Source organism: Carcharodon carcharias, chromosome 4 (assembly GCF_017639515.1).
Source record: "Carcharodon carcharias isolate sCarCar2 chromosome 4, sCarCar2.pri, whole genome shotgun sequence".
In the NCBI taxonomy this organism is placed as follows: Eukaryota; Metazoa; Chordata; class Chondrichthyes; order Lamniformes; family Lamnidae; genus Carcharodon; species Carcharodon carcharias.
Genome location: NC_054470.1, coordinates 166374980 through 166387078, shown reverse-complemented (window position 1 = coordinate 166387078; position 12099 = coordinate 166374980). Strand labels below are relative to the sequence as shown.

The 12099-nt window shown below is 43.2% G+C and overlaps 1 protein-coding gene across 5 annotated transcripts in view; it reads left to right on the top strand.

The window, feature by feature from the left end:
• The window catches only part of erbin (erbb2 interacting protein), a 313059-nt gene that overhangs the window by 176145 nt on the left and 124815 nt on the right, over positions 1-12099 (top strand). The window lies entirely within an intron of this gene.

Sequence of the window (12099 nt, the reverse complement as noted above, 5' to 3'; positions counted from 1 at the left end):
AATCCTGGAACTCCCTTTCTAACAGCACTGTGTGTGTACATACACCACATGGACTGCAGAGGTTTAAGAAGGCAGCTCACCATCAGCTTCTCAAGGACATGTAGGGATGGGCAATAAATGCTAGCCCAGCCAGGGAAGCCCACATCCTGTAAACGAATAAAAAAAATACAGCGGATGCTGGAAATCTGAAATAAAAACAGAAAATGCTGGAAAATCTCAGAGCTCTGAAAAAGAGTCATACAGCCTTGAAACATTGTTGTTTCTGACATTCTGTCCAATCTTCTGACCAGCCCCTAATCTTGGCAGAATTGTATACTTTTTCAATTTGATACTATCTTTAACTTCCTTCGTTAACCACAGATAGCATCTCCTTCCCCTAGAGTCTTTCTTTCTCATTGGAATGTATCTTTGCTAAGTATTATGAAACATCCCCTTAAATTTTTGCCACTGCATCTCTGCTAACCTCTAAAGTTTCTCTTGTCATGAAGGTATAATAATTTTTACACTCTTTTTCTGGTTTATTGTAAAGTGGTTTTATGGGGTTTGTGTTGTTCTGTCTGTGTGTATGACTTAATTACATTTTGTAGCCAAGCAGACTGCTAGTTGAAGTTATCAAAGTAAGTAAGGTGTAGAAGTGTTTTAATATGCTAATGAGTAAACATGGTTAAGGTCTTAGCATGTAAGGTGTAAAGGGAATTTGCATTTTAGATGAAGGGGGATTTGAATTTGAGGTTAATGAGAATAGTAGGAACATGAAAAGATTTATATGAGAAAGGTAAAAGTTTCAGACATATGGAAACAATGGAATGGACATATTAAAAAGAGAGAAACATGTATAAAGGCGAATGAAGCTGTGTGTCAGGGGAAGGCATTGTGAGACCTAACAGGTGTGTGTGAAATAGCCTTCATGAAGTTACCAGCATTTGTGAATAAAACTGCTGTCTACAGAAACCGAAGCTGGAGAGAGCAATTTTGAATTCTACTGTCCAGCGTATTGTTAGTTTGCTGGATCTATTTAAAATCTAATATCTATTTTTTTGGACCGTTGTCTTTAAAGGGAATGTAATTGTGAGTCAGGTTAATTAGGGATTTTAGAAGTTATTTTGGTTCTAATTGGTAGTTCTATGTATGCACTGGAAATCTTCTCTTTTGTTAATAAACATTTTAATTTTAGATTTTAAAAAAATCTCAAGTCTTGGTGGACTTTTTACTTCTGAATTCAAGGCACGCATCTCTAAATAAATACAAATTGCCAAATCATTGTGCTAGCGCGATCAAGTTTCCTTCGTTGATTTGATCTGCCTGGCGCAGATCATCTGCCACGTCATAACACTCTCTTTATTTTATACTGTATCTCCATATTCTACCTGCCAAAATAAATCACTTCACACTTCTCTGCATTGAACTTCATCTGCCACTTGTCTGCCCAATCCACCAACATGTCTATGTCCTTTTGAAGTTCAAGACTATCCTTATCACAGTTGACAACGTCTCCAATCTTTGTATCACCTGCAAATTTTGAAATCATGCCCTGAACACTGCAGTCTAGATCATTAATATATATCAGGAAGAGCCAGGGTCCTAACACTGACCCCTAGGAAGTTCCATGACAAACCTTCCTCCAATCTGAAAACAATCATTAATCACTACTGTTTCCTGTCACTCAGCCAATTTCTTATCCAAGTGCCTACTTTCTCTCTTATTCCATGAGCTAGAATTTTGCTCACAAGTCTGTTCTGTGGCATTGTATTAAATCCCTTTTGAAAATCCATATCCTCCAGTGTTTCTGTTATCGACCTTCTCTGTTACCTCCTCAAACTCCAGGAGATTAGTGATACAAACTGATTCTACATCTTGATCTTTAGGGCTAAGGTCATCTCTCTCTGTTGTACTAATGTAATCCTTAATTAACAGAGCTATCCCTTCACCTTTCCTTAGCTTTGTTCTTCCAAAATGGCATATTCAGGAATATTCTGAAATTGAATATTCAGATCTCAGTCTTTGTCATCTTAGACCCATGTCTCTGTAATGTCTATCAGATCATACATATTTATTTCCATTTGAGCTGACAATTCACTCATTTTGTTACTAATGCCACACACATTCAGATACAAAGCATTTAGTTCAGTATTTTTACTAGTTTTGCAATCTCTAGCTTTATCTGCTGGCACACTCTTAAGTTTGTACACTCTGTCCCATCCTGCCATGTTCTGATCATCATTACCCTTATTGCTAACTTGCTGGCTTGCCTTGGCCTCTCCCTTAAAATAATCACTTCTCCCCTCATTTGATTGCTTGCTCCCACCATTTAGTTTAAAGTCCGCTCTGCCACTTTAGTTTTACACTTTGCCAAAACACTGGTGCCAGGACGGTTCAGATAAAAGCTGTTCCAATGCTACAGCTTGCTCTTTCCCTGGTACTGGTGCCCCATGAACCGAAACACATTTCTCCCATACCAGCCTTTGAGCTATGTATTGCTATTTCTAATCTTATTTATCCTAGACCAATTTACTCATGGCTTAAATAAAAATCCAGAAATTATTATAATTTGAGGTTCTCCTGTTAAATTTAGCCTCCAGCTGCTCCTAATCCCAAAGTAGAACCCTTTCCTCATCCTACAGATATCATTGGTACCCACATGGACCATGACAACTGGATTCTTTCCCTCCCACTGCAAGTTCCTTTCCAATCCAGATGTCCTGAACTTTGGCACTGGGCTTGTAACACAGCCTTCTGGGCTGCAGAGCGCCATGTCTAAACTATACTGTCTATATTATACTGTCCTCTACTACCATTGCCCTCCTATTAACTTCCCCTGCTTGAATAGCTTTCTTTACCATGGTGCCATGGACATTTTGCTCATCCACCTGCAGCCCCCACTCTCGTCCATACAGGCTGCAAGAACCTCGAACCTGTTGGACAAAAGCAAAGGCTGAAGCTCCTTCACTTCTACCTTCTCGGTTCCCCATACGTGCCTCACGTGCCGTCACACCCTCCTTTCACTGACAATGGAACGTACCAGATGACCCTAGTCTAAGGTGTATGACTGCACCCCGGAGCAAAATGCCCAGGTAACTTTCCCCTTCCCTGATGCAATGCAATGCAGTGTCGGAAGCTCACACCCCAGCTCCCTTTCTCTGAGCCGAAGTTCCTCGAGCTACAGACGTTTATTATAGGTGTGTTTTCCTTAGATCACAGTGGGGTCCACGAGAACCGACATTCTGTAGCTGCAACATATCACCTGCCCTGCCATCTTTACAGTGTTTAAGTTAATTAATTATTTTACTAATTAAATTTTACTTTCATACCCTTCATCCTACCTCTGCTTATATTCATACTATGCTACCTACCCTGATTGAAACTCCCTAGTTTACATAAGCTAAATGGAAAATACATGCCACCCAATCACTTATCTGCCTCCCTTGATGTCACATAACGATTTCCCTTTCTGAATGCAGGCTCTGCACCTACTGACTGGCTCCTGGTGGTTAACTTTTTATATGCCCACTCTGGTTTCATTCTTTCCTTCAGCGCACGGAATATCTTGCCAAATAAGAGTTCATGATTTTATTCACCGTACCCTTTTCATTTAATTCCTTCCTGCAAATTTCCCACCCACTGTAGCCCATCATTTCGCAGTTTCGCCTTCAAGCTCTCAAATCTCATCTCTTCAGTGATATCAGAGGAACATAGGAGCAGGGCTAGGCCATTCAGCCCATCGAGGCTGCTCCATCATTCAAACAAATCATGGCTGATATCTATCTCCGTCAGTTTTCCCCACTATCATCATATCCCTTGATGTTATTAGTAACCAGAAATCTATTGATTTCTGCCTTGAACATAGTCAGTGATTGAGCTTGTACAACCTTCTGGGGTTGAGAATTACAAAGAGACTGTGCTATCTGAGTGAAGAAATTCCTCATCTTGCATTTAAATGGCCCACCCCTTATTCTGATATTGTGTCCCCAGGGAAAACATCTTATCCACATCCTCCCTGTCACGCCTTGTAAGAATTTTGTAAATTTCAATGAGATCACCCTTAATTCTTAGAAACTCTAGAGAATACAGGCCCAGTTTTCTCAATCTCTCCTCATAAGACAATCCTGCCATCCAGGAATTAGTCTGGGGAGCTTCCATTGCACTCCCTCTCTGGCACTCCCTTAGGTAAGGAGGCCAAAACTGTACGCAATACTCCAGGTGCAGTCTCACCGAGACCCTATATAATTGAAGCAAGACATCTTTGCTCCTGTACTCAAATCCCCTTGCAATGAAGGCCAGCATACCATTTGCATTCCTAATTATTTTCTGTACCTGCATGATAGCTTTTAGTGACTCATGAACAAGGACACCCAATGTTTGGACAAAAGTGTTTGGACATCAACACTTCTGAACCTCTCGCCATTCAAGAAGTACTCTGCATTTCTGGGTTTTTTTTTCTACCAAAGTGGATAACTTCACACTTACATTATATTCTATCTGTCATGTTCTTGCCTATTCACTTAGCCTGTCCAAATCCCCTTGAAGCCTCCTTGCATCATCCTCCAAATTAGATTCCACCTAGCTTTGTGTCATCAGCAAATTTGGAAATATTACATTTGGTCCCACATCCATATTATTTATATGGATTGTGAACAACTGTGGCTCCAGCGCTGATCCTTGCGGTACCTCACTAGCCTGCCATCCTGAGAATGACCCTTTTATTCCTACACTGTTTCTTGTCTGTTAGCCAATTCTCAACCCATACTACTATATTACCCCCAAACACGAGCTCTAATTTTGTTTACTAACCTCCTGTGTGGGACCTTATTAAAAGCCTTCTGAAAATCCAAGTACACCACATCGACTGGGTTCTCCTTTATCTATGCTATAGTTAATATCCTCTGATTCCTATAGTTTGTCAAACTTGATTTGACTTTCATAAATCCATGTTGATTCTGCCCAATCCTATTATTATTTTCTAAGTGCCCAGATATCCTTTATAATTGTAACATTTTCCCTATTACTGCGGTCAAACTAACAGGTCTGTAGTTCTCTATTTTCTCTCTCTCTCTCTCCCCTTGCACCACCCCCTCCCCTCCTTAAATAATGGGGTTACATTTGCTACTTTCCAGTTTGCAGGAATCTTTCCAGAATCTATAGAATTTTCAAAGATAACCACCAATGCATCACTATCTTTATAGCCACCATCTTCAACACTCTGGCTTGCAGCTCATCTGGACCAGGTGATTTATCAACCTTCAATACAATTAATTTTTCAAATATTACTTTTTATTAATACCAATTTTTTCAGTTCCTTATTTTCACAAGTACTTTGGTTCCCTAGTATCTCTAGGAGATTCTCTGTATCTTCCTCCGTGAAGACAGACACAATGTAATTGTTTAGTTTCTCCGCCATTTCCCTATTCTCCATTACGAATTCTCCTGTCTCTGCTTGTAATGGACCCACGTTTGACCTAGCTAATCTTTTCCTTTTCACTTATCTTGAGAAGCTTTTATAGACAGATCTTGATATTCCTTGCTAGCTTGCATTCACAGTCTCTTTTCCCTTTATCAATTTCTTGCTCATGACAGCTGGATTCTAAATCCCAACCCTTTTCGGCTCCTCGAGCCTGCTCCGCCATTCAATAAGATCATAACTGATCTATTTGTGTTTCGAATTCCACATTCCCATTACCTCAAATAACCTTAGATTCTTGTTAGGCAAGGAAATCAATCTACCTCCACTTTTTAGCAATATTCAATGACCCCGCCTCCACCGCCTTCAGAGGCAGAAAGTTCCAAAGTCGTTCAGCCCTCAGAAAAGATTTCTCCTCATTTCTGTCCTAAAAGGGCAACTCCTAATTTTAAAACAGTACCCCCTAGTTCAGGACTCACCCACAAGAGGAAACATCCTTTCCACGCCCAACTTGTTAGTGCTGTTCAGGATTTTATATACTTCATTCAAGTCACCCCTCACTCTACTAAGCTCCAGTGGAAACAAGCCCAGTCCATCTAAACTTTCCTCATAAGATAACTCGCACCTTCCAGGCATCAATCTAGTGAACCATCTCTGAACTGCCTCCAACACATTGACATCCTTCCTTAAAACTACACACACCATTTGGGACATGATCCCACCAATGCCCTGTATAGCTTTTTAAAAACTCATTCACGGGATGAGGGCTTTGCTGGCCAGGCCGTCATTTATTGCCCATCCCTAGTTGCCTTTGAGAAGGTGGTGGTGAGCTGCTTCCTTCAACCCGCTGCAGTCCATGTGGTGTAGGTACGCCCTCAATGCTGTTAGGAAGAGAGTTCCAGGACATTGACCCAGCAACAGTGAAGGAGTGACAATATATTTCCAAGTCAGGGTGGTGAGTGACTTGGAGGGGAACTTCCAGGCGGTGTTCCCATGTATCTGTTGTCCTTATCCTTCCAGGTGCTAGTGATGGTGGGTTTGAAAGGTGCTGTGTAAGGAGCTTTGGTGAATTCCTGCAGTGCATCTTGTAGACGGCACACACTGCTGCTACTGTGTGTCGATGATGGAGGGAGTGAATGTTTGTGGATGTGGTGCCAAACAAATAGACTGCTTTGTCCTGGACGATATCCAGCTTCTTTAGTGTTGTAGAAGCTGTACTTTTCCAGGCAAGTGGGAAGTATTCCATCACATTCCTGACTTGTGCCTTGTAGATGGTGGACAGGCTTTGGGGAGCCAGGAGGTGAGTTACTCATCACAGGTTTCCTAGCCTCTGACCTGCTCTTGTAGCCACAGTATTTATATAGCTAGTCCAGTTCAGTTCCTGGTCCATGGCGACCCCCAGGATGTTGATGGTGGGGGATTCAGTGATGGTAATGCCATTGAACATCAAGGGGTGATGGTTAGATTCTCTCTTGTTGGGGATGGTCATTACCTGACACTTGTGTAGCACGAATGTTACTTGCCACTTGTCAGCCCAAGCCTGGATATTGTCCAGGTCTTGCTGCATTTGGACATGGGCCGCTTCAGTATCTGAGGAGTCATGAATGGTGCTGAACATTGACGACTGCACAGCGAACGTCCCCACTTCTGACCTTATGATGGAAGGAAGGTCATTGATGAAGCAGCTGAAGATGGTTGGTCCGAGGACATGACCCTGAGGAACTCCTGCAGCGATGCCCTGGAGCTGAGATGACTGACCTCCAACAACCACAACCATCTTCCTTTTGTGTTAGGGATCACTCCAACCAGCTGAGAGTTTTCCCCCTGATTCCCATTAAGTCCAGTTTTGCTAGGGCTCCTTAATGTCACACTCAGTCAAATGCTGCCTTGGTGTCGAGGATAGTCATTCTCACCTCAACTCGGTAGGTAAGCTGCTTTTTCCATGTTTGAACCAAGGCTGTAACGAGGTCAGGAGCTGAGTTGGCCCTGGCAGAACCCAAACTGGGCATCAATAAGCAGGTTATTGCTAAGCAAATGCCACTTGATAGCACTGTTGATGATCCCTTCCATTACTTTAGAGATGATTGAGAGTAGACTGATGAGGTGGTAATTGGCTGGGTTGGATTTGTCCTGTTTTTTGGGTACAGGGCAATTTTCCACATAGCCGAGTAGATGCCAGTGTTGTAGCTGTACTGGAACAGCTTGGCTAGGGTGCAGCAAATTCTGGAGAACAAGTCTCCAGTACTATTGCTGGAATATTGTCAGGGCCTATAGCCTTTTCAATATCTAGTGTCTTCAGCTGCTTCCAGTGCCATCAAGTGGCACTAGCTTAGCAATAACCTGCTCACTGACGCTCAGTTTGGGTTCCGCCAGGGCTACTCAGCTCCTGACCTCATTATAGCCTTGGTTCAAACATGGACAAAAGAGCTGAACTCCCAAGGTGAGGTAAGAGTGACTGCCCTTGACATCAAGGCTGCATTTGAGCAAGCATGGCATCAAGGAGACCGAGCAAAATGCGGGTCAATGGGAATCGGGGAAAGCTCTCAGCTGGTTGGAGTCATACCTAGCACAAAGGGAGATGGTTGTGGTTGTTGAAGGTCCAGAACATCTCAGCTCCAGGACATCACTGCAGGAGTTCCTCAGGGTAGTGTACTCGGCACAACCATCTTCATCTGCTTCATCAATGACCTTCCTTCCATCACAAGATCAGATGTTCGCTGATGATTGCACAATGTTCACCATTCATGACTCCTCAGATACTGAAGCAGTCTCTGTCCAAATGCAGCAAGACCTGGACAATATCCAGGCTTGGTTTGACAAGTGGCAAATAACATTCCCGTCACACAAGTATCAGGTAATGACCATCTCCAACAAGAGACAATCCAACCACCGCCCTTGATGCTCATTGGCATTACCATCACTGAATCCCCCACTTTCAACTTCCTGGGGGTTGCCATTGAACAAAAACTGAACTGGACTAGCCAAATAAATACTGTGGCTACAAGAGTAGGTCAGAGGCTAGGAATCGTGCGACGAGTAACTCATCACCTGACTCCCCAAAGCCTATGCACCATCTACAAGGCACAAGTCAGGAGTGTGATGGAATACTCCCAACTTGCCTGGATGAGTGCAGCTCCCACAACACTCAAGAAGCTTGACACCATCCAGGGCAAAGCAGCCCGCTTGATTTGCACCAAATCCACAAACATTCCCTCCCTCCATCATCGACGCATAGTAGCAGCATTGTGTGCCATCGACAAGATGCACTGCAGAAATTCACCATGGCTTCTTCAACAGCATCTTCCAAACCCATGACCACTACCACCTCAAAGGACAAGGGCAGCAGATAGATGGCCTCAACACCACCACCTGGATGTTCCCCTACAAGTCTCTCACCATCCTGTCTTGGGAATATATTGCCGTTCCTTCACTGTCGCTGGATCAAAATCCTGGAATTCCCTTCCTAACAGCACTGTGGGTGTACCTACACCACATAGACTGCAGCAGTTCAAGAAGTCAGCTCTCCACCACCTTCTCAAGGACAAATAGGAATGGGCAATAAATGCTGGCCCAGCCAGTGAAGCTTACATCCCATGAATAAATTAAGAAAAAAATGCTAAATCTAAAATAAACCGATCACTAGTTGCTTCTTCGACATACTGCTCCAGAAACCCGTCTCATACATATTCCAGCAATTCATCTTCCACAGCATTAGTACTAATTAGGTTTCCCAATCTATATGTAAATTGAAGTCACCCATTATGACCGTATACCCATGTTACATGCAGCTCTAATTTCCTGATTTCTACCATACCTGACATTATCACTAGAGTTTGGTGGCCTATAAACCACTCCCACCAATGTTTGCTGCCCCTTGTCATTTCTTAGTTCCACCCAAACTGATTCTACATCTTGATCCTTCAATCTAAAATCCTCCCGCACTAATGGACTGATCTTGTCCCTTATTAACAGCACTATCCCACCTCCTTTTCCTTTTTGCCTATCCTTCTTAAGTTAACGAATATCCTGGAATATTCAGTTCACAGTCTTGGCCATCTGTACCCATGTCTCTTTCATGGCAATTAAATCATACCCATTTACCTTTAATTGTGCCTTCAAATCATCTTATCTTGTTGCGAATGCAGCATCCATTCAGATAGTGTCCTTTACTTTGCCTTTTTAATATGTTCTGCATTCTGATCCTATTTAATGCCTGCCTTCCAATTTCACTTACTGTTTTTCTACTGCCTGTTACCAGTTTTGTTTCCCTCCAATCTGAGCTGCCTCTGAGGTACCCATCCCCTTGCCAATCTACTTTAAACCCTCCCCAACAAGACAAAAGAATCTCCCTGTGAGGATATTAGTCCCAGTCCGGCTAAGATGCAACATGTCCATGTCCCAACTGCCTCAGAACTAGTTCCAATGCCCCAGAAACCTGATATCCCCCCTCCATGTATTCAATTGCTCATTCCTCCTATTGCTGTGTTCACTAGCATGTGGCACTGGGGGGTAATCCTGAGATTACTGCTCTTGAGGTCCTACTTTATACTTTATTTCCTAACTCCCTAAAATCTGCTCTCTCTACCCCCCCCCCCCCCCCCCCCACCTTTTACATATGTCATTGGTACCAATGTGGACCACGACTTCTGGCTGTTCACTCTCCCCTAGAAGAATATCCTGCAGCCGCTCTCTGACATCCTTGACCCTGGCAGCAGTGAGGCAACATACCACCCTAGAGTCATGCCTACAGCTGCAGAAATGCTTGTCTGTTTCCCTAACTAACGAATCCCCTATCACTATTGCTATTCTTTCTCCCCAATGTGCACCTGAGTCACCTGTGGTGCTATAAACTTGGCTCCAGTTTCACTCCCCTGAGGAACCATAGCCCTCACCAATATCCAAAATGGAAAACCAATTAGTGAGCGAGAGAGATCAACTCAGGTGACTGCCTGGTTCTCTTAGACTGCCTATTGGTCATCCATTCCCTCTCTGTCTTCATGTTCCTAACCTGTGGTGTGACTGTCTCTCTGAACGTGCTCTCCATATAGTTCTCTGCCTTACAGATGAACCACAGTGACTGCTCAAGCTCCAAAACCCAGAGCTCAAGCTTTGCAGCTGGCGACACTTTCTGCAGATGTGTTTGTCTAGGACACATGATATGTCCATGACTTCCCACATTCCACATCATGCACATTGCACTCAGACTAGGTGCCCTGCCACACCTTAACTTTTACAAACCACTTATTATAGGTAGAATAACTTACCGGTTACTCACCAATCAGTTACTTCCCTTGTACCGAAGTTAGAACCAAATATTGGAGGCTGAAAAGTATCCACTTCCTCTTCACTGGATTCCCTCTCCCCTTGTCTCCCTTCAATTTGTCCATTCTTTCTTGTTGCCAGATCTATTAGCATTAACCCTCAACCCCTTCAAAACTACCAGTGTTATTTCTTCCCCTCCCCCCAACAAAAAATACAAGTTGACCCTCATGCCCTCTACATCCACCACCCTCTTTCCAACCTTCCTTTGCTGTCTTCAGTCTTTAAATGTGTTGCCTCCTAGCTTTATGTATATATGCCCTGGAACTTGCTGTTTTGTAGCACTGATAAAGCTTATTCTCTGAACTGGCCTTAAAAATCTATGAATAACATCCTTTGTGATGACAACAATGGTGTATATCTCCCCCTCCAGTGCACATTATGGTTAATGTCACAAGATACTTCACCAATACCTTTTTTTTATCATCTAGTCTGTGCTATTGCACTTTTAATGTATTTTGCTCCTATCTGAATGCAAATAGTGCATCTCCGATAATAGCTTCTGTTTCCTCACTCATTGAGCAGCTTCCGGCTTAGAAATTAGGGAGATTGACACATCTTTCGCTCCAGCTAAAAACTCTGCTGTCTTGCTACTGACTGCATAACTTCTCTGACCATTTGCTCATACTGAACCAGGCAACTTCAATCTTATCATCTGTTGAAACCCTAAAAGGAGCTTTAAATGGCTCATACTAATTGTTGCCAAGAGCACTTACTTCCACTCCAGCAACAGCGGCTGTCTTTGCTCCTTCCTCAGTCCTTCTCAGCCCATGCTGCTCCTGCTACAGCCCCACTATCACTGAAACCCTTATACAGACCTTCATCACTCACCACCTAAACAGTTCCTGTGCCCGCCTTGCAGGTCTCCCATTCTCTATCTTTCATTGATTCTAATTCTGCTGTCTATATATCCTGTTCAGTCTTCCACAGCACTAAGTTTAAAATTCTCTCTCAAATCCTAACAACTAACCCCACCTCCAATCTATCTCCAATCCTATATCTCTTCCAATTTCCACAAGACCATAAGACATAGGAGCAGAAATTAGGCCATTTAGCCCATTGCATCTGCTCCGCCATTCAATCATGGCTGATAAGTTTCTCAATCCCATTCTCCTGCCTTCTCCCCATAACCTTTGATCCCCTTACCAATCAAGAACCTGTCTATCTCGGTCTTAAATACACTCAATGACCTGGCCTCCAAAGCCTTCTGTGGGGCAATGAATTCCATAGATTCAGCACTCTCTAGCTAAAGAAGTTTCTCCTCATCTCTGTTCTAAAAGGTCTTCTCTTTACTCTGAGGCTGTGCCCTCGGGTCCTAGTCTCTCCTTCTAATGGAAACATCTTCCCCACGTCCACTGTATCCAGGCCTTTCAGTATTCTGTAAG